Here is a 24231-nt window from a genome sequence, read left to right as displayed (position 1 = left end):
GAAGCTTATCTTTTTAAGACCAAAGCAAGTGGCTTTCCCACTCTATACAACGTATGGCGTAATTGTAAAGAGTTACTGGGTGTAAAGGAATGTTCCAGACATACTCCTATATAGAATTACCCCCAAGCTGGGTGAACTAAAGCGATTGGAGGTTTTTGGAGAATGGGGGAGGGAGGGCTTGAGCTGGGTGTATCAGCTTTTTCAGATGGACAGTTCCGCTCATTTGAACAGCTGAAGCAGGACTTGGTCTGCCGAATGCTGATTTTTTTTTTTCAAGTTTTTACATTTGAGGCATGCCATAGAAATTCAGAGGCATACGATAGCCTTGTCTGTCTCACACACTGGGATCTTGGAAAGTGTATTACAGTCTAGTGCTACAAAGGGAATCTTCTCCTTATGGTATAATTCCTTTCTGAGGGGCATCTTTGGGTACCCCATGGGTAGCACAAAGATAGGGTGGGAGAGGGATATTTTTCTTATTATCGCAGATGAATGGGAAAGTATTCTAGACTCCATTAAAGCACTTTGCATTAATATGACCCAGAGAAGGTCGCAATTATTTCTGGTCCACCGGGTCTACAGAACTCCAAAAGCGTTATTTAAAATGAAACTTCGAACTGACGATATATGTCCAATGTGCAGGAGGGAGGACGCAGATTTGCTTCATATGTTCTGGTCGTGCTCCTATTTAACTGATCTCTGGGAAAAGATAAGCAACTTGATAGAGAAGTATTCAATGTCTATATACGCTTGTGCCCGAAATTGGGTATCTTGGGAGTAGTAGGTGAGGAGGGCGGCCCTGCTGCTACACAACTCGCAATATTGAAGGTTCTGTATCAGACCTGGAAAATGATTGCTACACACTGGTTGGCCGCTAACTTACCTGGGATGTCTGAAGATAATTGCCAGCCTAAATACCATTTTAGCCCCTTCATGACCGGCCGATTTTGCGCTTTCCTATTTCTTTTTTTTCTTCCGAGAGCTGCAACTTTTTTATTTTTCAGTCAATATTGAAACCATGAGTATTACCATATAATGTACTGGAAAACGGGCAAAAAATTCCAAATGCGGAAAAATTGCAAAAAAGTGCGATTGCACAATAGTTTTTGAGATATTTTATTCACTGTATTCACTATATGGTAAAACTGATGTGTGGGTGTGATGCCTCATGCCGGTGCGAATTCGTAGACATCAAACATGTAAAGGTTCACATTTATCTAAGGGGTTAAAAAAATCTGGTTTGTTTAAAAAAGTGGCGCATGTTTTGCTGCATTTTCCGCGACCCGTAGCTTTCTCATTTTATTGGGATTTATGCCTCAGTAACGGTTTATTTTTTTGCGTCTCGAGCTGACGTTTTTAATGGTACCATCTTTGCTACATTTTGATTGCCTGTTATTGCATTTTGCACAAAACTTATGGCGACCAAAAAAAATGTAATCTTGGCCTTTGCAATTTTTTTGCCGCTATGCTGTTTATCGATCAGATTAATTGTATTTTAGATTTTGATAGATCGGGCGTTTCTGAATGCAGCGATACCAAATGTGTGTAATATTTTTCATTTTTTTAACCTTTTAATTTTCAATGGGGTGAAAGGGGGGGGTGATTTGAACTTTTATATTTTATTTTTTTTAATTTTTAAAAACTTTTTTTTATTTATTTTACTCGTCCTGCTAGGGGACTATAAGGATCAGAAGTCTGATCGCTCATTTTTTTCTTCCGATCAGAGCAGCATCGCTCAGATCGGGAGAAATGCTCATCTTTTGTAACCTGCAATACTCGGCTGACTGGTTACAGGACCTCAGTCATGTGAGCTAAAGGGGTCATCACATGACCCTGGGCTACGATGACAACCATCGGATCCACGTGATCACGTCATGTGAATTCCGGTGGCGGCCGGTGAGTAAAGTTTTATGGCGACCGCAATTTAAATGGCGCCATCACATTTTGACAGCACCATTTAAGGGGCTAACAGGCACGGGCAGATCACGGATGTCAGCTGTACAAATCAGCTGAGATGTGCGTCAATCCCTGCTGGCTGCCTGCACTGTGACCGCTAGGACATAATTTTACTGCCCGCGGTCATTAAGGGGTTAATGGAGAAAAGAATATACATCAAAATAGGTGCCATTCCAAAGTTCGGTAAACAATGGTGTGAGTGGATTCGAATTCCTTCTGCGGTTTCTCATGAGCTGCCAGCGATTTCCTCTCTAATTGTTTGCTTTTATGATCTTGTATTTGATGTGAGTTGTATTCCAAAATTTGTCTCACCGGGGGTTTAGTTAAGGGGATACTGGGATGGGTGGGGGCAAATGGGGTGGGCTGTTTTTAGTTATATAAAGAATATTGTGAACCTTGATTTATATTGTATCTTGAGGATGCCCTGATCTGTAATGACTATATTGTGCGTAATACAAATTTGTTTGATGTAAAAAAAAAAATTGTCCCTATAACCTGACACCCAAAACATTTTTTTCCAATAAAGTCTGAGTACCTAAACTAATGTTTTTGTTTTCTTCTTCCTCCATTTCCTTTTTGCTGGAGCAGAGGTCGCCCAACCTGTTCCCTCATTATGGCAGTAAATGTCTTGGATACAATACTCTTATTACTGCAATTTCTCACTAACAAAGCTTTAACTGTTTGATAATTTTTCCAAAAGTATATCCATTACTCCTCTGTAAGGCCTGACATAATCTAAGCTTTAATTTTTGGCCTTTTTCTTTAGACAATACGAACTCCTTGTTCTTTTCCTTCCTATCCTCGGCTGTTTACTTCTCCACACGAGGTCCTTCATTACATTTTCTATGATTCTAAATACTTTTTGAAATCCAAATTTAGCTTTGAGCGCACAACAAAAATGATGGGAGGAAGTATCATATATTTTAATTAGATAATTCTATTTTTTAAAGACACATTACAATAAAATGCCCCCCCCCTCCCTCCACCCTCTACTTCTGTGGGACCCCTAGGTGCGGTGTCGGTGCAGCGGTGCATTACCTTCAGGGACTCCACGTGGATGGAACAGTCTGGTCACAGGTAGGGAATCTTCTATTTTGATTGTCGTGACGCCACTCTCAGAATTGCGGTCAGTGGGGACCGCCACTGCAGATTAAGGGATGCCTGGGGCTGATGGTGGGTGCAGTCAGTTGTAATAGCCTCCTGAGAGTGAGGCAAGCCCCAGGGCCCTGTGTAAGTGTGTAGAACCACAAGGCGCAGAATAACTCAACACAAGCAGAATGTCTTTCAGGGGTTTTACTCACTGAAGATGGCAGGGTGAGTAACCCGGGCGTAGCTGGGATGAACCAGGCTGGAACCAGGTGTCCTTCAGGCTGACTGATGAGGGTGGCTACCGACTCGCCTTCCTTAGCCCTTTGCATTTTGGGGTAACCCCGACTTGCAGTCCCTATGGGGGTCACCCAGGGAAGTTGCTGCTCCCCTCGTTTCGGCCCGTTTGCTTGTAGCCTGGACCAGGACACTCCGGCTGCTTGCCTCCTGTGAACTATGGGCCCTAACTGTGGCGACGTGGCTGCGGACTCTGTAGTGTGGTCTTGGGGGTGTAAAGTGCCCCCTCATGCAGGTTTGGCAAAGAAAGGTGGATCTATCCCTGCACTGGGACCTGCTACCCGTTCGGGCCTGGTAACTCCCTGGCAGTCTCCTTACTTCCCACTACGTTGCTCTCTCTTTAGCTGTGTGTGGATTTCGGGTAGCACTACTAGGTGACCGTTCTCCCCCGTCGGTAGTCACTGCGCGGACGCTGTTAGACTGCAACAGCTCCAGGGTCTGCTTCTGCTCTTCCTGAGCTGCACACTAAACCGGCTCACTCATGGGACCTGCACTGCTGCCCCTGTCAGAGCTCCACTTCCATGCTCCTCACTCCTCCCCACTCTGCTTCAGACTGCTCTCCTCCTTCTCCCTTTTGTGCCTGCCTACGCCACCTAGCAACCAGGCTCTCCACCACACCCCTCGAGTGGAGATGGAGGCTTCGCACCGGCTTCGCCCCCTCCTGGGATCCCCAGGGGTCCTCTCAAAGGTACATGTGTGAGACCTGATCACTATGCGCCTGTGTAGTCACACCTCGGTCAGCCTTCTGGATTACCTGTGTTGTACTGTCCCCAGCATGGGTGCAGTACTCAGTGGTGCCTGACCAGGTCAGAGGCGCCACATTCCCCCTTAGTTATCACCAGCACGTCCTCGGGCTGCAAGACAACATTTTAAAATGCATAAAACAGTAAAACATGGTAAAACATTTTAAAACCACCTGGTACCATACATCACCACCCTCCACCCACAAGTCCGTTAACCCACCCAAAACCCTCTCACGTTGGCCGCGCCTTCAGCCACTTCTGGCAGGATGTCGAGGCGGCTTTCATGGTCTGGTGGTTTCAGGGTATACCTGGCATGGTGGAGCCGCGCCTTCAGCCCCTTCTGGCAGGATGTAGAGGCGGCCTCCACAGTTGGTGCTGACCAGGTACCCTCTTTGTGGTGGAGAGCCAGGCCCCATAAACAGGCGTGCTCCCTGGTTGCAGGCGAGCCAGGCCCCTAAACAGGCTGGCTCTGGTGGTGGTACCTCTGGGGTAACTATTTACACTGCGAGAGTTTGTGGCTATAGCCAGTTCATAGCCTTAAGGTTCATGGGTTTCTCACATTAGTTCATGTGGGCACATTTCTTAAACATGTAAACGTTGCAAACTGGTCAAAACTTTAACTTGCTGTACTTTACTTTACTTGCTTTATACAGATTCCTCCTCACCAGGGCTTGGGCCTGTAGGGCTGCGGCACCTGTTGCTTTCTCCATCTCTGTCATCAATGGGTTCCTTATCTTTTCTTTCCTCTTCCTCTGTGTCTGTTTCTTTTTCTGTGTCTGTTTCTTTTGCAGGATTACTGTAGGGATTTCTGGTACATGGCGTAACGTCGAGTGCATACCATCCTCTTTCTCCTTGGTGCATTGTAAATTCCACTGTATCTCCCATCTGTAAGTTTCTTCCTGGATGTCCTCTAGGCAAATGGGCTCTAACATCCCTTCTGTTTACAAAGATGCCTTCTTTCATACCAGGTGCAACTATGAAACCATATCCACTCTTCAAGCTGAAGTCTTCCACAACTCCTCGACAAAGTGGGCCTCTGACCTGCGATTTGGCTCTTCTCAAGGACCGCTTTTCCTCTAAGTCTCTGGCCGTGACTTCATCTTTTCTATCCGGAGATTGCTGTGCAGGGGAAAACTTTGTTCTGCTGCGGCGCCGTGTCTTGCGGGCTGGATTCTGCTGGGTTGCTACTTCACTGCTTGCAGGCTCCCAGGTGAGGTTTCTGGACAAATCTTCCTCTTCATCCCAGCGGGAGTATGGCAACATCTCTGGCTCTGGGCATGGATCCACTGCTGATGGTTCTGGGGTCAGCTTCTCAGCTTCCTGGCCTCTCCTCCCCCTTAGTTCTTCTGAGCACTCCTGTTGTGGCAGCGCTGGGGATGAGTGTTCATCAGCCGGCCAGGGCGGTGGACTTTTTGGCGTGGACGTTGCAGAAGTCTGCTTGTGGGTATGCGGAGGGAGCAGATACCGGTCCACCATCTCCTGTGGGAACTGGGCCTCTAGGTCAGCCTTCAGCTTCCAGTATTCGGGGTCCTCTCCCAGCGTAGACTTCCTAGCAGGGACTTCCTTGGACTGGGGAGCGGTGTCTGCTCTGGCCTTGCAGGCCGGGGTAAACGGTGGTACAATCTTGTCTTGGCGGGCCGCGCCTGGCATGGCGGCGGCCTGGTCTTGGCGGGCCGAGCCTGGCATGGCGGCGGCCTGGATCAGCGTCGCTGTCGCAGTCTCAATCAGGGTCGCAGCTGGAGTCTTAGCGGGCATCGCTACTGTGGCCGGTTCTTGGCGGGCCGGGCAGGGCATCGCTGCGGCGGCCTGGATTGGCGTCGCAGCTGCGATGGGATCTGTGCAGGCTGGGCTGGGCGTCGCTGCAGCGATCTGGGCTTGGCGGGCCGCACCTGACATGGCTGCGGCCTGGTTCAGCACCTCACTTGCGGCGCGGACGAACGTCGCTGCTGCGGTGGGGTCTTGGCGGGCCGGGCCTAGCATGGCGGCGGCCTGGGTCAGCGTCACACCTGCGGCGTGGAGGAGGGTCGCGGTAGCAGCCGGATCTTTGCGGGCCGGGCAGGGCATCGCTGCGGCGGCCTGGGCTTGGCGGGCCGCACCTGGCGTGGCTGCGGCCTGGTTCAGCGTCGCCGCGCCGGGCGCCTCTTCAGGGACCGCGGGCGTGGCAGCAGGGGTCGGGGCACTCGCGCTGGCAGGGGCAACACTGGACTCACCCATCGGTGGCACCATCAGGGTCTGAGTCGTCGCCGCTCGGTCTGGCACTCGTCGCGTGGCTCTCCCCTCGTAGGCCTGAACCGCCGCAGCCATCTCCAGAAGCTCCGTGCGTCCCTCTCTGATCTGCTGCACGATCCTCGCCTCCAGTCGGTCACTGAACTGGGCAAGCTCTTGATACCACCAGGCAGCGGAGCCTGGCTCTGGGTCTCTGCATCCAGACGCCATTTCCTCTGCGTCTCCTTCTTTTAACAGCAGGCTTCTGGCTCCCTTTCTGTCCCGACGTCTCTGAACGCCTCCGCTCTCATCACTTGCGAGGTCAGGACTCTGCAGGGGATCTCTGGGTAGCCACACCTCTTCGTGGGCGGTAACTTCTCCCAGCGCGGGCTGCTGTTGTTTTTCAGCGCGCTTTTCATGGTGGCAATATGGCGGCGCTTCCAATTTTTCAAGCGGACCGCCCAGGCACATGGTCACCTGTCTAAACAGGTCTAGTCCTTATCCTGTTCGTGACGCCAGATCTGTGGGACCCCTAGGTGCGGTGCCGGTGCAGCGGTGCATTACCTTCAGGGACTCCACGTGGATGGAACAGTCTGGTCACAGGTAGGGAATCTTCTATTTTGATTGTCGTGACGCCACTCTCAGAATTGCGGTCAGTGGGGACCGCCACTGCAGATTAAGGGATGCCTGGGGCTGATGGTGGGTGCAGTCAGTTGTAATAGCCTCCTGAGAGTGAGGCAAGCCCCAGGGCCCTGTGTAAGTGTGTAGAACCACAAGGCGCAGAATAACTCAACACAAGCAGAATGTCTTTGAGGGGTTTTACTCACTGAAGATGGCAGGGTGAGTAACCCGGGCGTAGCTGGGATGAACCAGGCTGGAACCAGGTGTCCTTCAGGCTGACTGATGAGGGTGGCTACCGACTCGCCTTCCTTAGCCCTTTGCGTTTTGGGGTAACCCCGACTTGCAGTCCCTATGGGGGTCACCCAGGGAAGTTGCTGCTCCCCTCGTTTCGGCCCGTTTGCTTGTAGCCTGGACCAGGACACTCCGGCTGCTTGCCTCCTGTGAACTATGGGCCCTAACTGTGGCGACGTGGCTGCGGACTCTGTAGTGTGGTCTTGGGGGTGTAAAGTGCCCCCTCATGCAGGTTTGGCAAAGAAAGGTGGATCTATCCCTGCACTGGGACCTGCTACCCGTTCGGGCCTGGTAACTCCCTGGCAGTCTCCTTACTTCCCACTACGTTGCTCTCTCTTTAGCTGTGTGTGGATTTCGGGTAGCACTACTAGGTGACCGTTCTCCCCCGTCGGTAGTCACTGCGCGGACGCTGTTAGACTGCAACAGCTCCAGGGTCTGCTTCTGCTCTTCCTGAGCTGCACTCTAAACCGGCTCACTCATGGGACCTGCACTGCTGCCCCTGTCAGAGCTCCACTTCCATGCTCCTCACTCCTCCCCACTCTGCTTCAGACTGCTCTCCTCCTTCTCCCTTTTGTGCCTGCCTACGCCACCTAGCAACCAGGCTCTCCACCACACCCCTCGAGTGGAGATGGAGGCTTCGCACCGGCTTCGCCCCCTCCTGGGATCCCCAGGGGTCCTCTCAAAGGTACATGTGTGAGACCTGATCACTATGCGCCTGTGTAGTCACACCTCGGTCAGCCTTCTGGATTACCTGTGTTGTACTGTCCCCAGCATGGGTGCAGTACTCAGTGGTGCCTGACCAGGTCAGAGGCGCCACATTTCCACCTTTTCCCAATCCGGAATGCTGGGGTAAGATTATCTATACAGAGACGTCATGTACAGAAATATTAGGGCTACAGCGACATCACATATGTTATACAGAAGAATAGCGCTGTCTCCATAGCTCTTTATACAGTGACTTATAGATCAGACAAGCTCCTCATATTTCGGCAGTTTCTATGTTACTCAGATTCTTTTTATATGAATAAGATCAGTGAGTCTCATTATACCGAGAAGCTCCAGGGACAAAGACCCCGCCTCATACTGACACGCTGGAAGCCCGAAGTCTCCAGCCCCGGGACCCAGATTCTCTCTCATTTTTGGCTCCAGCGTTTCTTTAGAATAAATCCCCTTCTCATACCGTCCTGTAGTAATGACTTTGTTAATCACGTTTTGTCGGAGTCGTATGAATCCATCTAAATGTTATCACTTTATGTGTAAGAAACAATAATCGTCCTACCGCAGTTTTCCCGCGTGTGTCCAGTGTCCGTTCTTCTATATTCCCTTATATAAAACCTTGTTGTCTCCGAACAATCCTGATTTTACTTTACTCTAAAAAAGTATTAATAATCTGCACCATGTGTATAAGATCAGCAGCTTTTGTAAAGCATTTCCTTTGTATTTTAGGGAAAAAATAAAGAAATATTTAATATAAACACACACACGTGGTCAAAATTGTTGGTACCCATCGTTTAATGAAAGAAAAACCCACAATGGTCACAGAAATAACTTGAATCTGACAAAAGTAATAATAAAAAAAATCTATGAAAATGAACAAATGACAGTCAGACATCGCTGCTTTTCGCTTCCACAGAATTTAAAAAAAAAAAAAAAAAAACAAACTTATGAAATCGGCCTGGACAGAAATGGTGATTCCTCCTTAACTTGATATTTGGTTGTACAACCTTGTGAGGCAATTACTGCAATCAAACGATTCCTGTAACTGTCAATAAGACTTCTGCGCATCTCAACAGGTATTTTAGTGACTCCTCAAGAGAAAACTGCTCCAGTTGTCTTGTGTTTGAAGGTCGCCTTTTCCAGATGGCATGTTCCAGCTCTTTCCAAAGATGCTCAATAGGATTTAGGTCAGGGCTCATAGAGGCCACTTCAGAACAGTCCAATGTTTTCCCCTTAGCCATTCTTGGGTGTTTTTAGCTGTGTGTTTTGGGTCATTATCCTGTTGCAAGACCCATGACCTGCGCCTGAGACCAAGCTTTCTGACACTGGCCAGCACATTTCTCTCTAGAATCCCTTGAAAGTCTTGAGATTTCATTGAACTCTGCACAGATTCAAGACACCCAGTGCCAGATGCAGCAAAGTAGCCCCAGAACATTAGTGAGCCTCCTCCATGTTTCACGGTAGGGACAATGTAGTTTTTCTTGATATGCTTCATTTTTCCGTCTGTGAACATAGAGCTGATGTGTCTTGCCAAAAAGTTCAATTTTTGTCTCACATTTTTCCAGAAGCTTTGTGGCTTGTCAACATGTAGTTTGACAAATTCCAGTGTGGCTTTTTTATGATTTTTTTTTTTTTTGAACAATGGTGTCTTCCTTGGTCATCTATGATGAGGTGCACTTTGGCTCAAGTAATGACGGATGGTGCGATCTGACACTGATGTTCCTTGAGCTTGAAGTTCACCATTATTCTCTTTAAAAGTTTTTATGGGCTCTTTTGTTGCTATTTGTATTATTTGTCTCTTAGATTTGTCATCAATTTTCATCCTGCGGCCACGTCCAGGGAGGTTGTCTACAGTCCCATGGATCTAAAATGTATGAATAATATGTGCAACTGTAGTCACAGGAACATCAAGCTGCTTGGAGATGGTCTTTTAACCTTTACCTTTAACATGCTTGTCTATAATTTTCTTTCTAATCTCCTGAGACAACTTTTTCCTTTTCTTCCTCTGGTCCATGTTGAGTTTGGTACACACCATGTGTCATCAAACAGTACAGTGAGTATCTGTAGGCCATTATACAGATGCACTGACTGATTACAACATTGTAGACACCTGTGATGCTAATTAGTGGACACACCTTGATTTAACATGTCCCTTTCGTCACATTATTTTCAGGGGTACCATCATTTCTGTCCAGGCCTGTTTCATGAGTGTTATTTTTTTAAATTCTGTGGAAGCAGAAAAGCAGCAATGTCTGACTTTTATTTGTTCATTTTCATAGATTTTTTTATTATTATTTTTGTCAGATTCAAGTTATGTCTGTGACCATTAAAAGTTTTTCTTTAATTAAATGAGGGGAACCAACCAACAATTTTGACCACATATGTATATGTGTGTATGTGTGCGTATGTGTGTGTATATATGTATGTATATATATATAAATATAAAATCTTCATCTTTTACTTTTTAAAATGAACAAAAATGGACAGTTGGCCGATGCAAAAGCTTGGTACCCCGCATGGTTAGTACCTAATAGCACTCCCTTTAGCAAGTGTCACAGCTTGTAAACGCTTTATCATCCATTCTTCTTTGGAAACGTCTTCCTGGTTTGTGAGATTCCTGGCTTGTCCTGCATGCACTGCTCTTCCTTAGAGACGTCTTCCAGTTCTGTGAGATTCCTGGCTCGTCCTGCATGCACTGCTCTTCCTTGGAGACGTCTTCCAGTTCTGTGAGATTCCTGGCTCGTCCTGCATGCACTGCTCTTCCTTGGAGACGTCTTCCAGTTCTGTGAGATTCCTGGCTCATCTTGCATGCACTGCTCTTGCTTGGAAGCGTCTTCCAGTTCTGTGACATTCCTGGCTCGTCTTGCATGCACTTCCCTTCTTTCTAGTCACAGATTTTCAATGATGTTCCGATCAGGGGACTGTGAGGCCATTGTAAAACCTTCACATTGCGCCTTTTGAGGTAGTTTATTGTGGATGTGTGTTTAGGAACATTATCCGTTTGTAGAAGCCATCCTCTTTTCTCCTCTTTTTCAACTTTAGCTTTTTACAGATGGTGTTATATTTGCATCAAGAATTTGTTACATTTAATTGACTCCATTCTTCCTACCCAATGTCTCAAGTGGATGAGCTGATCGAGAAGCTGGGTAATGCTCTATACACAACAACACTTGACTTAACTAAAGGATACTGGCCAATATCGTTCACAGAAAGTGCCAAGGAAAAATAGCTTTTTCTGCATCCACTGGTCACTATTAATACACCCGGAGGCCTTTTGGCTTATATGGGGCGCCAGCAATGTTTCAACGAATGATGGTCAGGATACTCAGAGGCCATACTCAGTATGCTCCAGCCTATCTTGATGATAATATACAGTGGGGGTTGGGAGTCTCACCTTAGCAAAATACAAGCTGTGGTGAACTCACAGACAGGCAGGGCTAAGAGTGAACCCCAAGAAATGCGCAATCGCCATAGAAGAGGCCACGTATTTGGGGTGCACTATTGGAAGAGGTCTAATTAAGCCTCAGTGAAACAAAACTGAAGCCATACAAAGCTGTCCTAGACCCCTGAATAAAAAGCAGGTATTTTGGGGATTGCAAGGTATTACCAGAGATTTATTCCTAATTGTGCATCTATTTTAACCCCTCTTACAGACCTCACAAAAGGAAAAAGCTCTGTAATGTTTAAATAGACATCAGAGACGAAAAGAGCCCTCCAGGCCCTTAAACAAGCCCTATGTTCCCAACCGATATTAATCTTCAGATTTTCAGTAACCCTTTACCTGCAAAGTGATGATTCAGATGATGGGGTAAAAGTAGTTTTGTCACAGATGATTGATGGGGAAGAGCACCTGTGCTGTACATCAGCCGGAAACTAATGATCATGAGAAAAGGTAAGTGGCCACGGAAAAAGACGCTTTGGCCATTAAGTGGGCTCTGGACTCCAATGTACTATCTGCTGGGGAGAGAGAGTTTCACCTGGTCACGAGCCATTGAAATGGATGAAGAGTCATTGGGAAAAGAAATGTAGAGTGACATGGTGGTTTCTAGCTCTCCAACCTTTTAGGTTTTCTGTTCCGGGCAGGGCTGCTAGCCTTCAGGGACATGTTGAAGGGTTATCACATACTCCGTATCTGATAAACTATAGTGCTCAACCCCATAGGCTTTCACAAGAAATGGAGTGTATTGTATGGTGACGTTATTAAAGGGGTCTATGTTTCTCCTAAAATCTTGCTGTATACTGAGGAAAGCCAGGTAGGACGGGTTACATCCCAGCACTGCAGGTTCTGATGAGCTGCACCAGGCTAGCTGTGCATATAACCTGGCTAGCTGTGCATATAACCTGACTAGGTGATCACCTTAGTCACACAGACTGGGGAGGGAGAAAGACATCTCTCTGAGAGGAAAATGCACAGACAGTGTACACTGAACTGTAAGTACAACTGGATGCCTTAGACAACAGACATTCCTGTGTGACTGGACTGGGACTAGACCGGCCGTGTCTGAGTAGCCAGGGTTTGTGTTGTGTTGTGTTCGCTAGCACCTGGACAAGGCTAGGGATTTTATTTTCCTGTGCAACCAGTGACAATAATCTGACACAGGCAGCTCTATAATCATGTAGCGGCTTCCAGAGACCTGAATTGTGGGCTACAAGCAGACCACGCCATACCCTTGACCCCGGGAAAGGTGATCCCCACATAACGAGTACCTCACACTACATATAACAATAAATGGGACAATATGGGCAATGTCCGGAAAAAACATTTGGAGATTTTGAAAGTTAACTCTGTGATGACATGGACTCTCATGGGTTAAAGTTTCTTAACATTCAGCCAGACGTATTGTTCTTTTGTGTATTACCTCATGTTTGCTTAGCTATTGTTTCTCCAAACCCTTCCAGTAATCATTGTAATGTAGTTGTGTATTGCTAATGTGATTACCTTAGTAGCCATTGTCTAGTTGGTGACTTGCAGACTCCATGTAGATATCCTCAGTCTTCCTACCCACATCATTTAAATGAACATTATCCATGCAGCTTGAAATTCATCCAATGGGAGAAGCAATCTTGTCCAACCAATCGATGAGGACGCAGTGTATCCAAAGGGAAGGCTGTGGCTATAAAAGGGGATTTCTAAGTGACCAGGTTGTTGTTGATGGATGCTGATGGATCCAGTCTAAGCTCTTAGGAGCTGACTAGGGGGTCATAAACAAGATATCTTGTGGACTCAGTCTAGGGACTTTGGCTCCGACTAGAGGAACACTTGGATACAAGACTTCAAACCAGAGACTACTTAAGGAGGAAACCCAGGTTGGGACAATTCGGTCACCTGGTACAGACTTTGCAGACCTCAGCCAGCATCCTAAATCTGGCGTTATTCCAGTCTCGGTGGGTGCCCGCCGAAAGCGGGGTGCTGCTGGATTGGAGTAATTAGCCCTGGAACCTCTGAGGCATGGACATTCTAAATCCCTGGTGAGACAGCGGAAGGGTGAGACTCTGTTGCCTGTTACATTTGTGTGTTTTGCTGGTTACGTGTTGTGTGCCGTTACTTGGTTGGGGATCCAATAAAGTCTAATTATTGTGGTTCCCTCACCCTGTGTTGTCTGAGTAGTGTTCCGCCCACGGTTAAGGAGGCCGGCGTTCATTTGGGATGAGCCCTGAGCCACGCTGTCTTTCTAAAGGCGGTCGGGCCAGCGGATGACAGCACCCACTGACCCCCGTGTCTCCACAAACTCCATCCTCAATAAATATTTACCTTATAAACCTATGTGCTCTGCAAGATCAAAAAACCTAAAGGATTTACTAATTCACATGCATTATATATTATTATTATTATTATTACGCCATTTATTCTATCACACTTTACGTACACCTGGTCAGAGAAATGTGGCTGTAAAGGCCGCTTTACACGCTGAGATATCGGTACCGATATCGCTAGCGTGCGTACCCGCCCCCATCGTTTGTGCTAAACAGGCAAATCGCTGCCCGTGGTGCACAAAATCGCATGGACCCGTCACACTACTTACCGGCCTAGCGACGTCGCTGTGACCGGCGAACCGCCTCCTAAGGGAGCGGTTCGTTCTGCGTCACAGTGACGTCACTAAGCGGCCGCCCAATGAAAACGGAGGGGCGGAGATGAGCGGGCCAAACATCCCGCCCACCTCCTTCCTTCCTCATTGCCGGCGGGACGCAGGTAAAGCGAGGTTCCTCACACGGAGTCACACGGAGCGATGTGTGCTGCCGCAGGAACGAGGAACAACATCATGGAAGCATCAGCAACGATAATTGGGAATAGGGGGGCATGTCAGCGATGAGCAATTTTGAACGCTTTTGCAACGACTCAAAAATCGCTCGTAGGTGTCACACGCAACAAGATCGCTAAAGCGGCCGGATGTGCGTCACAAATTCCGTGACCCCCTACGACATCGCTTTAGCGATGTCGTAGCGTGTAAAGCGGCCTTAAGACCGAAACTGGACGTGCCAAGAGGAAACACCGTAATATAGACCTCGTACACACACGGCTCCGCTCTGTACACCTCGTACACACACGGCTCCGCTCCGTACACCTCGTACACACACGGCTCCGCTCCGTACACCTCGTACACACACGGCTCCGCTCCGTACACCTCGTACACACACGGCTCCGCTCTGTACACCTCGTACACACACGGCTCCGCTCCGTACACCTCGTACACACACGGCTCCGCTCCGTACACCTCGTACACACACGGCTCCGCTCCGTACACCTCGTACACACACGGCTCCGCTCCGTACACCTCGTACACACACGGCTCTGCTCCGTACACCTCGTACACACACACGGCTCCGCTCCGTACACCTCGTACACACACGGCTCCGCTCCGTACACCTCGTACACACACGGCTCCGCTCCGTACACCTCGTACACACACGGCTCTGCTCCGTACACCTCGTACACACACACGGCTCTGCTCCGTACACCTCGTACGCGCACGGCTCTGCTCCATACACATTGTACACACAGGGCTCTGCTCCGTACACCTCGTACACACACGGCTTTGCTCCGTACACCTCGTACACACACGGCTCTGCTACATCCACACTGTAAACCCCTCCTGACCCCACACATAAACTTCCCCTCATCCAGCACCATGACAACCAGCACAGCAGAGCCCTGCATACACTGAGGAGCTGATCATGTGACCCCTGACTCCTCCCCTCCATGTGACATCATCACAGGTCCTGTAAGCACAGAGCAGCCATATATCTAGTGTGTGGCTCTGCAGGTGGAGGTGTGTGGAGATTCCCCATTACTGGAGCAGGCGGCATTAACCCCTTCAGCTCTGAGACTTTCTTGGTCTTTTTCTCTCGCTGATTTCTATGAACCCCTTTCTGCCCTCGCTCCTCGGCCCCTTTCTGCCCTCGGTCCTCGGCCCCTTTCTGCCCTCACACAGTATAATGCTCCCCCAGAATGTTCTCATTATATGTTCCCCTTATTATCTCCAGTAATTGTATTATTACAGCGGATTCTTTATGATGTTACATCGTCATCTTCTCCCCATTCAGGTCCCTACAATATCGGATCCTCTCAGTGGAGATCTTCTATATAAGAGAATTCTCCTGATTGCCCCGTGAAGGATGGATATGGACAGGGACAAGATGGCGGAGAGGATATTACACCTCACCCTAGAGATCCTCTTCCGGCTTACTGGAGAGGTGAGAGATTCTGATGACGTCACATTACATCATTCTTATCTATGGGAATAACAGATGGACAGAACTGGAGAGGTGAGGACTCTGGAAATGTCTGGAGTGAGATTTATTACTGTGTCTCTCCATAACCAGGATTACACAGTAGTGAAGAAGACCTCTAGTGAGCGCTGTCAGGCCCCTGTGTCTGAGGGATGGGGAAGACCCCTGAGCCCAATCACGGGGCCTCCACCTCACCCCCCGATACATGAGGACATCAATGACCAGAAGATCCTAGAACTCACCTACAAGATGATTGAGCTGCTGACTGGAGAGGTGACACTGCTGGGAATGCTGGGACATTATACAGTAACGCTATGAAGGGATCGGGGGTGACGGTATCATTGTATGTGTCAGGTTCCTATAAGGTGTCAGGACGTCACCGTCTATTTCTCCATGGAGGAGTGGGAGTATTTAGAAGGACACAAAGATCTGTACAAGGACGTCATGATGGAGGATCCCCAGCCCCTCACATCACCAGGTAATAGACAGGACTAAATACACACGGCCTATAATTATCTGTATGTAAGGAATGAATTCAGTCCCTGTATGTGTCTCCTCCAGGTCTATCCAGTAAGAGGACAACACCAGAGAGATGTCCCCGTCCTCTTCTCCCACAGGACTGTAACCAAGAAGACCCCGATGTTCCTCAGGATCATCAGGTAGATGGAGAGAAGGTGCCATGAAATCTCCCTATGATGTGTAGACGGCTGTGAAGGTCTTGTGCTCAGTCTTGTTTTATCCTCCAGTATTATATGTGTTATACTTGTGTAATGAGAGCGGTGGAGATGGCAGGATTAGAGCTGATCATAGATGGGACTTCTCCATCTGTCTGTGACTTTTACAATATTTCTTTCAGGGGGAAGATCTGCCCCATATTAATACTGCAGAGACATATGTGAGGGGTGATGAGCGGAGTAAAGAGGAGATTCCTGCAGATAACCGCCCAGGTGAGTAGTGACCACTAAATGCAGAGAAGTCACAGATTCTTCTCAGTCTCCGGCTGTGGCTGCTTTATCAGGGTTGTAGTCCGGCCATATCAAATGGCCACCATTCTGCAGCTAGACCACCACATGCTCCTCCACCCAAAACTGTCCCCATTATTTTGGGCAATGGACGCCCTTCTGTGGGAGTGAGATCTGTATCAGCCAGATCTCACAGGTAGGATCCATCCTATCCCCTGAAATTAGAAGATGTTGACCCTTAGTTGCCCAGATGTCTAATCTGCAAACCCAAATGACAGCATTTGTAGAATGTGCAGACAACTTAGAAAATCATGTGAAGAAAAATCTAATCTGTGTGGTGGACCCCTAAGAGAAAGCGGAGGGTAATGATGCTGGTGACGTCCTAGATTCTTAGTTTGGTGCCGTGTTCACCAGGTGAATATAGATTGATTGCTCTCATTGGGAGAAATAAAATAATAATCTTGTAGTTGATGAAGAGACCTCAGTAGTCTGGAAAGCTTGCTTTGTAATATCATTTATTTTATCTTTATTTGCAATCAATAAGTATCATAACTACAAGATTCTTATTGTTTCTCCACTGAGAGCAATGAATCTATCTTCCTGGAGTCTCGGCATCTTATTGATGGATCTTCCTTCTTTTCCTTCTGATGATTGTGCTGATAGTGTTTTTTTTATCCAGAGTTCAGCACAGGGTAGCTGTAACATATGAGGGGGGTTAAAATTATCCCACAGTGGGTACATGGAGGCCGGGCAGTCCACCCACATGATTTCTAAAATTTAACACCTTCACCCCCGTTCGATTTTTCGTTTTTCCTCCTTTTACTTCCAAGAAGCATAATTTTTTTATTTTTCAGTCAACATAGACATATCAAGGATTATTTTTTGCGGGATGAGTTGTACTTTTGAATTACACAATTTATTTTATTATATAATGTACTGAAAAATGGGAAAAAAAAATCCAAGTGCAGTGAAATTGCAAAAAAAAGTGCAATTACATGATTGTTTTTTTATTTATCATGTTCACTATAAGTTCACATATTCAGCCTCTGATGGTGAGAATAGGCTTGTGCTAGGAGGTAGCCACCAGATGCTATGCCAAAGAGTCTTTGTACTGTGATGCCGGACCGCAAGAGTCGGCGATTGGATACTGACAGTCACTGATGTGGTCGGATGCAGACTGGATGGCTGGTGTAAGCAGGTACAACAGATATAGTAGGCACAGCTGGTATAGATAGATGCAGCATCTACAGTGGATACTAGGAAACAGACACGTGTTAACACACACAGCATAAGACTCAGCAAGCGGCACGGTAACTGACAACTATTAATGCGTCTCTAAGGATAGACCACGTTGCCCAAGCACCTCACATAGGGGGAGGATGACTTAAATACCTATTGTCTCTCAGCCATAGGTTGTGAAGAACTTCCGGGTTAGGTGTTTCAAAATATATGAGCGTGAGCTCCTAGGAGACATGCCCCGGGAAAAGGTGCAGGACAGTGTGGGGATGCTGGTAACAGCGTTACAAGCTATTTTATAAATTATTTCTTTAAATTTGTATATGTTATTAAAAATAATTTTTGTTCTTGGCAGATGCCTGTACCAGGAGATTAGAGGCACAAGTGACATCTTCAATTTTTAAATCGTATGACCTTGATATCACACAAGATATAACTGAAATGAATGCCTCTATTCCAGATATATCATCATCCCTTTACAGCAAAGATTTATCATCTGCTTTTATTAAACAAATCCTACCTTCTGATTCATCACAGACTATTAAGAAAAATAAATGTCACCAAAGCAGCATTAAAAATCAAAATGCTTTTACAGCAAAGAAGCCATTTTCAACTTCAGAATATCAAAAAATTAATAAAAAAATTCACACAGAGGAGAAAATATTTTCTTCAGAATCTGTTAGTTACCAGACAACTCACACAGAGGAGAAGCCATTTTCATGTTCAGAATGTGGGAAATGTTTTAATCAAAAATTCAATCTTCTTACACATCAGAGAACTCACACAGGAGAGAAGCCATATTCATGTTCAGAATGTGGGAAATGTTTTAACCAAAAATCATATCTTGTTATACATCAGAGAACTCACACAGGGGAGAAGCCATTTTCATGTTCAGAATGTGGGAAATGTTTTAACCAAAAATCATATCTTGTTATACATCACAGAACTCACACAGGGGAGAAGCCTTTTTCATGTGCAGAATGTGGGAAATGTTTTAACCGAAAATCACATCTTGTTACTCACCAGAGAACTCACACAGGGGAAAAGCCTTTTTCATGTTCAGAATGTGGGAAATGTTTTGCAGATCAATTATATCTTGTTAGACATCAGAAAACTCACACAGGGGAGAAGCCTTTTTCATGTTCAGAATGTGGGAAATGTTTTGCAGATCAATTATATCTTGTTAGACATCAAAGAACTCACATAGCGGAAAAGCCTTTTTCATGTTCAGAATGTGGGAAATGTTTTAACCAAAAATCAAACCTTGTTACACACCAGAGAACCCACACAGGGGAGAAGCCTTTTTCATGTTCAGAATGTGGGAAATGTTTTGCAGATCAATCAAGTTTTGTTAGACATCAGAGAACTCACAGAGGGGAAAAGCGTTTTTCATGTTCAGAATGTGGGAAATGTTTTAACCAAAACTCAAATCTTGTTAGGCACCAGACAACTCACACAGGGGAGAAGCCTTTTTGATGTTCAGAATGTGGGAAATGTTTTGCAGATCAATCATGTTTTGTTAGACATCAGAGAACTCACAGAGGGGAAAAGCCTTTTCCATGTTCAGAATGTGGGACATGTTTTAACCAGAAATCAAATCTTGTTGCACACCAAAGGACTCACACAGGGGAGAAGCCTTTTTCATGTTTAGAATGTGGGAGATGTTTTAACCAAAAATCAAATCTTGCAAAACACCAAAGAATTCACACAGGGGAGAAACCTTTGACATGTTTAGAATGAGGGAAATGTTTTACATCCAAATGTATTATTTTCAAACATCACAAATTTACAAGGGTATAGATGCCATTATTATACGTACAGAGAAATGTTTTACTTAAAAATTATAATTTGTTGACCACTCAGAAAAATTCACATGAGCTACTTGAAGGCCATGTGCCCACGGGACTTTGTACCTGCTGATTTTGCAGCGGAAAACCTGCGGATTTATCTGGATTTTCCAGATAAATCCGCAGGTTTTAGCAAGTACAGACACTCCCCAGGTTATCCTATGGGGACAAAGGGAGTGCTGTGTCCATGCTGCGGAATGTGCTGCTGCGGAATATGTTGCGGATGTCTCGCAGCCGCACATAACTGCATGTCAATTATTCATGCGGATTTAACTGCGGAATTCCCGGCTCTCCACTATGGAGATAGAGGCCGGGACTTCCGCAGGTAAATCGCATGAATGTCCGCAGGTTTTCCGCAGCTATTTCGCTGGAATCCCACAGCAATGGATAGCTGTGGATTCCGGCGAGCAGCTACGGGAAACCTGTGGCCGTACCTGCGGATATATCCGCAGGTCCAAGCTCCCGTGGGCACATGGCCTAAGCCATTTGAAAGTAGTTAATACTATCTGCTCCTTAGTATTGGTGGAGGAAGTGGGGTGAAGGGAATCTTTCTTTTGTGTTATTGGATATTTCTATTTGATTGTTAGAAACCCATATCCCTTATTTAAGTCTTTCTAATAGGGAAAAGAGTGACATTTCTAAATTGGCGGCAATTTATAGAGATTCTCACTTAATGTCCTTTTTGGGGATAGTTGACAAATTTCAATTACATCAAAACTGTCTTTATCAATATCTCCAAGTGAGACATCTCCTAAGTACAGTATCTGAAATTGGTTATAATTCACCTCCTCTCTCTCTACATAGACTTTTCAAAAGGGGAATATAATATTAAAGGGATCTCAATTTTATATACGGTAGTTTTTAAACTCCTCGTTGGAAGATGTGAAGTTGTCATACATTGTAAAATGAGAGCAATAAGTATCTTTTACATTCTTCCCTCAACAATGGTGGGCCGCCTCGGAATAGACTTATATCACCTCCGCTTGTATTAATCACCTAGGACAAATTATATAATTTCATACAAGGTGGTATCTGTTTCCAGGCAAATTGGCTCACATGATCCCTGATTATTCCCCTTCCTGTTGGCAAGGCTGTCTTCAGAAAGGCACGCTGAGGCATGTATGGTGGTCCTGTCCTAAAGTTATGGTATTTTGGGAGCAGGTGATTTATCTAATTTCATCTGTAACTGGTCTTCATTTAAAAATGGAAGCTCCACTGGCATTCCTGAATATAGGACTTGATAACTTACCTGAAAATGTGAAAACCGTTATTGCTGATATGCTTACCTCGGCCATGCGATGTCAGGCTATAAAGTGGAAACTCCTTTCAGTTTCCTCAGATATGGAGCTTGTCAGGAAAATTAATATTCATTTATTATGAATTTGCACTTGTCCATAATATAGAAAGGAGAAAACAAATTCAGAAAAATTGGGACATTTGGGTATTTTCTTCATATGCTATTTGTCCTATGGATTTTGATCTATATGTATTTGTATTATTGATTCCTATGTATAGAATTGACCGGATTGATGTTCTTTCCCTGCCCCTCTTATTCCTTTTTTCTTTTATTTTGTTTAGTGGTGGTTAATATTATTTTAGTGTTACACCGATTGTGATATGTATTGATTTCAATTATATGAACAATTGAAATGAAATATATTCTGGGGAAAAAAAAAAAAATCACATGGGAAGAAACTACATTTGAAAAATTGAAAAAAAAAACAACAACAAGAGACAGTGAAAGTAAAGACAAGTATGTACGAAAGAAAGGGAAAGTATGTTAGAAGTTATATTAGAATTAAAATATATACAGTAACTAATAGACGTCTGTTTTCTAAAAATCCAATAAAGAACAATATTCCATGTGCATTGAATATTTTACATTGTTATATATTTACCGTGTTTTTCCAAAAATAAGACCTCCCCCAAAAATAAGCCCTAACAGGGATTTTCAGCATTTTCGGAGCAAGGCTTAAATTTAAGCCCTCCCCCAAAAATAAGCCCTAGTTGCGGTTCAATAATTAAGTGTCCGTGCAGCTAAAAAAGTTAGATACTGCAGGACAGTATCTAACTATATTATAGACAGCGGTCACCCCGCAATTACACAGACACCGAGCAGAGGACCTGCAGTGATCGCACACCCGCACACATCAGCTCTCGCACACACACATCCAATCTAACACACACATCCGATCTCACACACAATCAGATCGCACACACAAACATCGGATCACACACACATCGCATCACACACATACTCACCACATCCAGCAACACCGATTTTTTTCTGGCCGGCAGAATCCTGGGAGGCAGTGCAGTGGAGCGCAAGAATGCTTGCTTACTGGACCTACGGGCCGGACACGTGACTTCTTCCCATCATTCCCTGTGGCCAGAAGTATTCTGTAACGCTGGATCAAGTAAGAGTGTGTGTGTCAGTGTGTGTCTGTGTCAGCATCAGTCAGTGTGTGTGTGTGTGTGTGTCAGTGTACCGCCTCGCGCTCGGCTGCAGCCGAGCAGCTCGGATCCGGGCTCGTTGGTGGGTGTCTCGAGCGTCTCCGGACCCGGGGTCACTTCGCTCTGGAAGGGGTGCTGGCGCTTTTGGTGAGGGGTTAGGTAGGCGCACAGCCGGAGCCGCGCTTGAGTTCGTGACGCCACCCACGGGTCGTGGTGAAGTTGGGAACCACTGCTGCGATTACTGGGCTCCTGGGGGAGATGGTAGTGCAGCAAGATGTTAACCCCTCCGTGGGTAGGGATGATGGCCCTGGGACCCGTTGGGGATAGCTGGGCGGTGCGCGGCCGGATGGCACGGTTGTACTCACAGTTATTGACACACACAAGTCTCTGGTAAACCAAGTTGATGGTGGTCGGTGCCCGCAGCCGGCTGCGTCTGGTCCCCCACCCGGTTTGGTGGTCCTGGCCTTTCTCCTGCACCGTGTTGTGTATCTGTAGACTGCCTGCGCTTCAGCGACAGGAGTCCGCTCCCCGGCTGTGTGAATGTCGGAAGAGCCCTTTTGCCCGCAGACGCTGGCCCGTGGGATCTCTCTGTCTGTGTGGTGGCTTTCTATCCCCCTCGGTGGGCTGTTGTCTTCAGTCGGGACTTGGGAGGGAAAGGACCTATAGTCCAGACCGCAATCAGGTAATTAACTCAGTCCAGTGGATTCTGGACCTCGTTTCAGGGTCTGAGTACCCCCCTGTGTGCTCCGGTTTCCGAGTCGGTTCCCCTGGTCGGTACCGGCGGGCCACTAGCCTGTCCCGGTCCACCACGGTTCCACCGAGCCGTCTTCCCGACTCCTGCAGGCTAAGGCCACCATTTGCCTCCTAGCCACGGTACCAGGGTTCCGACCCTGGCACCCATCAGACTGCTGCAGACCTGCTACACAGGCCTGCCTCCACTAACAGACTCTTCTAACCACTAACTGACTGACTGACTTGTGTTTTCCTGCCTCAGGCCCTCTGTACTCCTCGGTGGGCGTGGCCAACCACCTGGCTCCGCCCCCTGGTGTGTCCATTAAGCACTGAGGGAGGTGACTAGGTTTTAATGGTTGGCTGTTGTTACCTTATTGGGGGTCAGGTGTAGTGCGGTGGTCTATCTGTTACTACCTGGCTAGTCTAGGGCATCACACTAGCATCAGTCAGTGTGTGTCTATGCCAGTCAGTGTGTGTGTCAGAGTCAGCGTCAGTCAGCCATCCAGCCAGAAGCAGGGGAGGACGGTGTGCAGCACCCACCGGAGATCACATGGAGGACCTGGGAGCCACGCAAACGTCCGGGTCTGCTTTGTATGAGTCTCCTGGGAAGTGGGGGGGGGTCTGCTTCTTTTGGGGGGTAAACTTACACCCAACCATGTTTCTCCAAAAATAAGACCTCCTCCAAAAATAAGCCCTAGTGCTTTTTTGGGGGACAAAAAAGTATAAGACAGTGTCTTATTTTTGCTAAAACATGGTATATATTCACTATAAGGAAATGAGTATTACAACCCTCCCCCAAAAATACCCAACATTCCTCCTCCCTCTTCTTCCTAACTCCCAATCTCAGCGATCTGCCATTCAGTTACTTTCAGCACACAATCTCCATGTCTGAACAATGTCTGTAACTTCTCTATACTACAATAAACATGTTCATATTACAAATTACTATTTCCATCTACGATCCATTCCTTCTTTGTGGGAACATCTGGTGTGATCGAGTTTATAAAATAATCACTGATTATCTATACAGAGACGCCATGTACAGAAATATTATGGCTACAGCGACATCAAGAATAGCGCTGTCTCTATAGCTCTTTATACAATGACTTATAGATCAGACAAGCTCCTCATATTTAGGCAGTTTCAATGTTACTCAGACACTTTTTTTATGAATAAGATCAGTGAGTCTCATTATACTGAGCAGCTCCATGGACAAAGTCTCCAGCCCCGGGGCCCAGATTCTCTCATTTTTGGCTCCAGTGTTTCCTTTAGAATAAATCCCCTTCTCATACCGTCCTGTAGTAATGACTTTGTTAATCACATTTTGTCGGAGGGTCGTCTGAATCCATCTAAATG

General features: G+C 46.5%; 1 pseudogene; it reads left to right on the top strand.

Moving 5' to 3' along the window:
• The first annotated feature begins 16037 nt into the window (after nucleotides 1-16037).
• Nucleotides 16038-24231, top strand: part of LOC142258750 (uncharacterized) — a 64770-nt pseudogene continuing 56576 nt past the window's right edge.

This window comes from Anomaloglossus baeobatrachus, assembly GCF_048569485.1.
Source record: "Anomaloglossus baeobatrachus isolate aAnoBae1 chromosome 5 unlocalized genomic scaffold, aAnoBae1.hap1 SUPER_5_unloc_1, whole genome shotgun sequence".
NCBI lineage: Eukaryota > Metazoa > Chordata > Amphibia > Anura > Aromobatidae > Anomaloglossus > Anomaloglossus baeobatrachus.
Note: the sequence above shows the minus strand (reverse complement) of the source record. Positions and strands in the feature narration are given on the sequence as shown.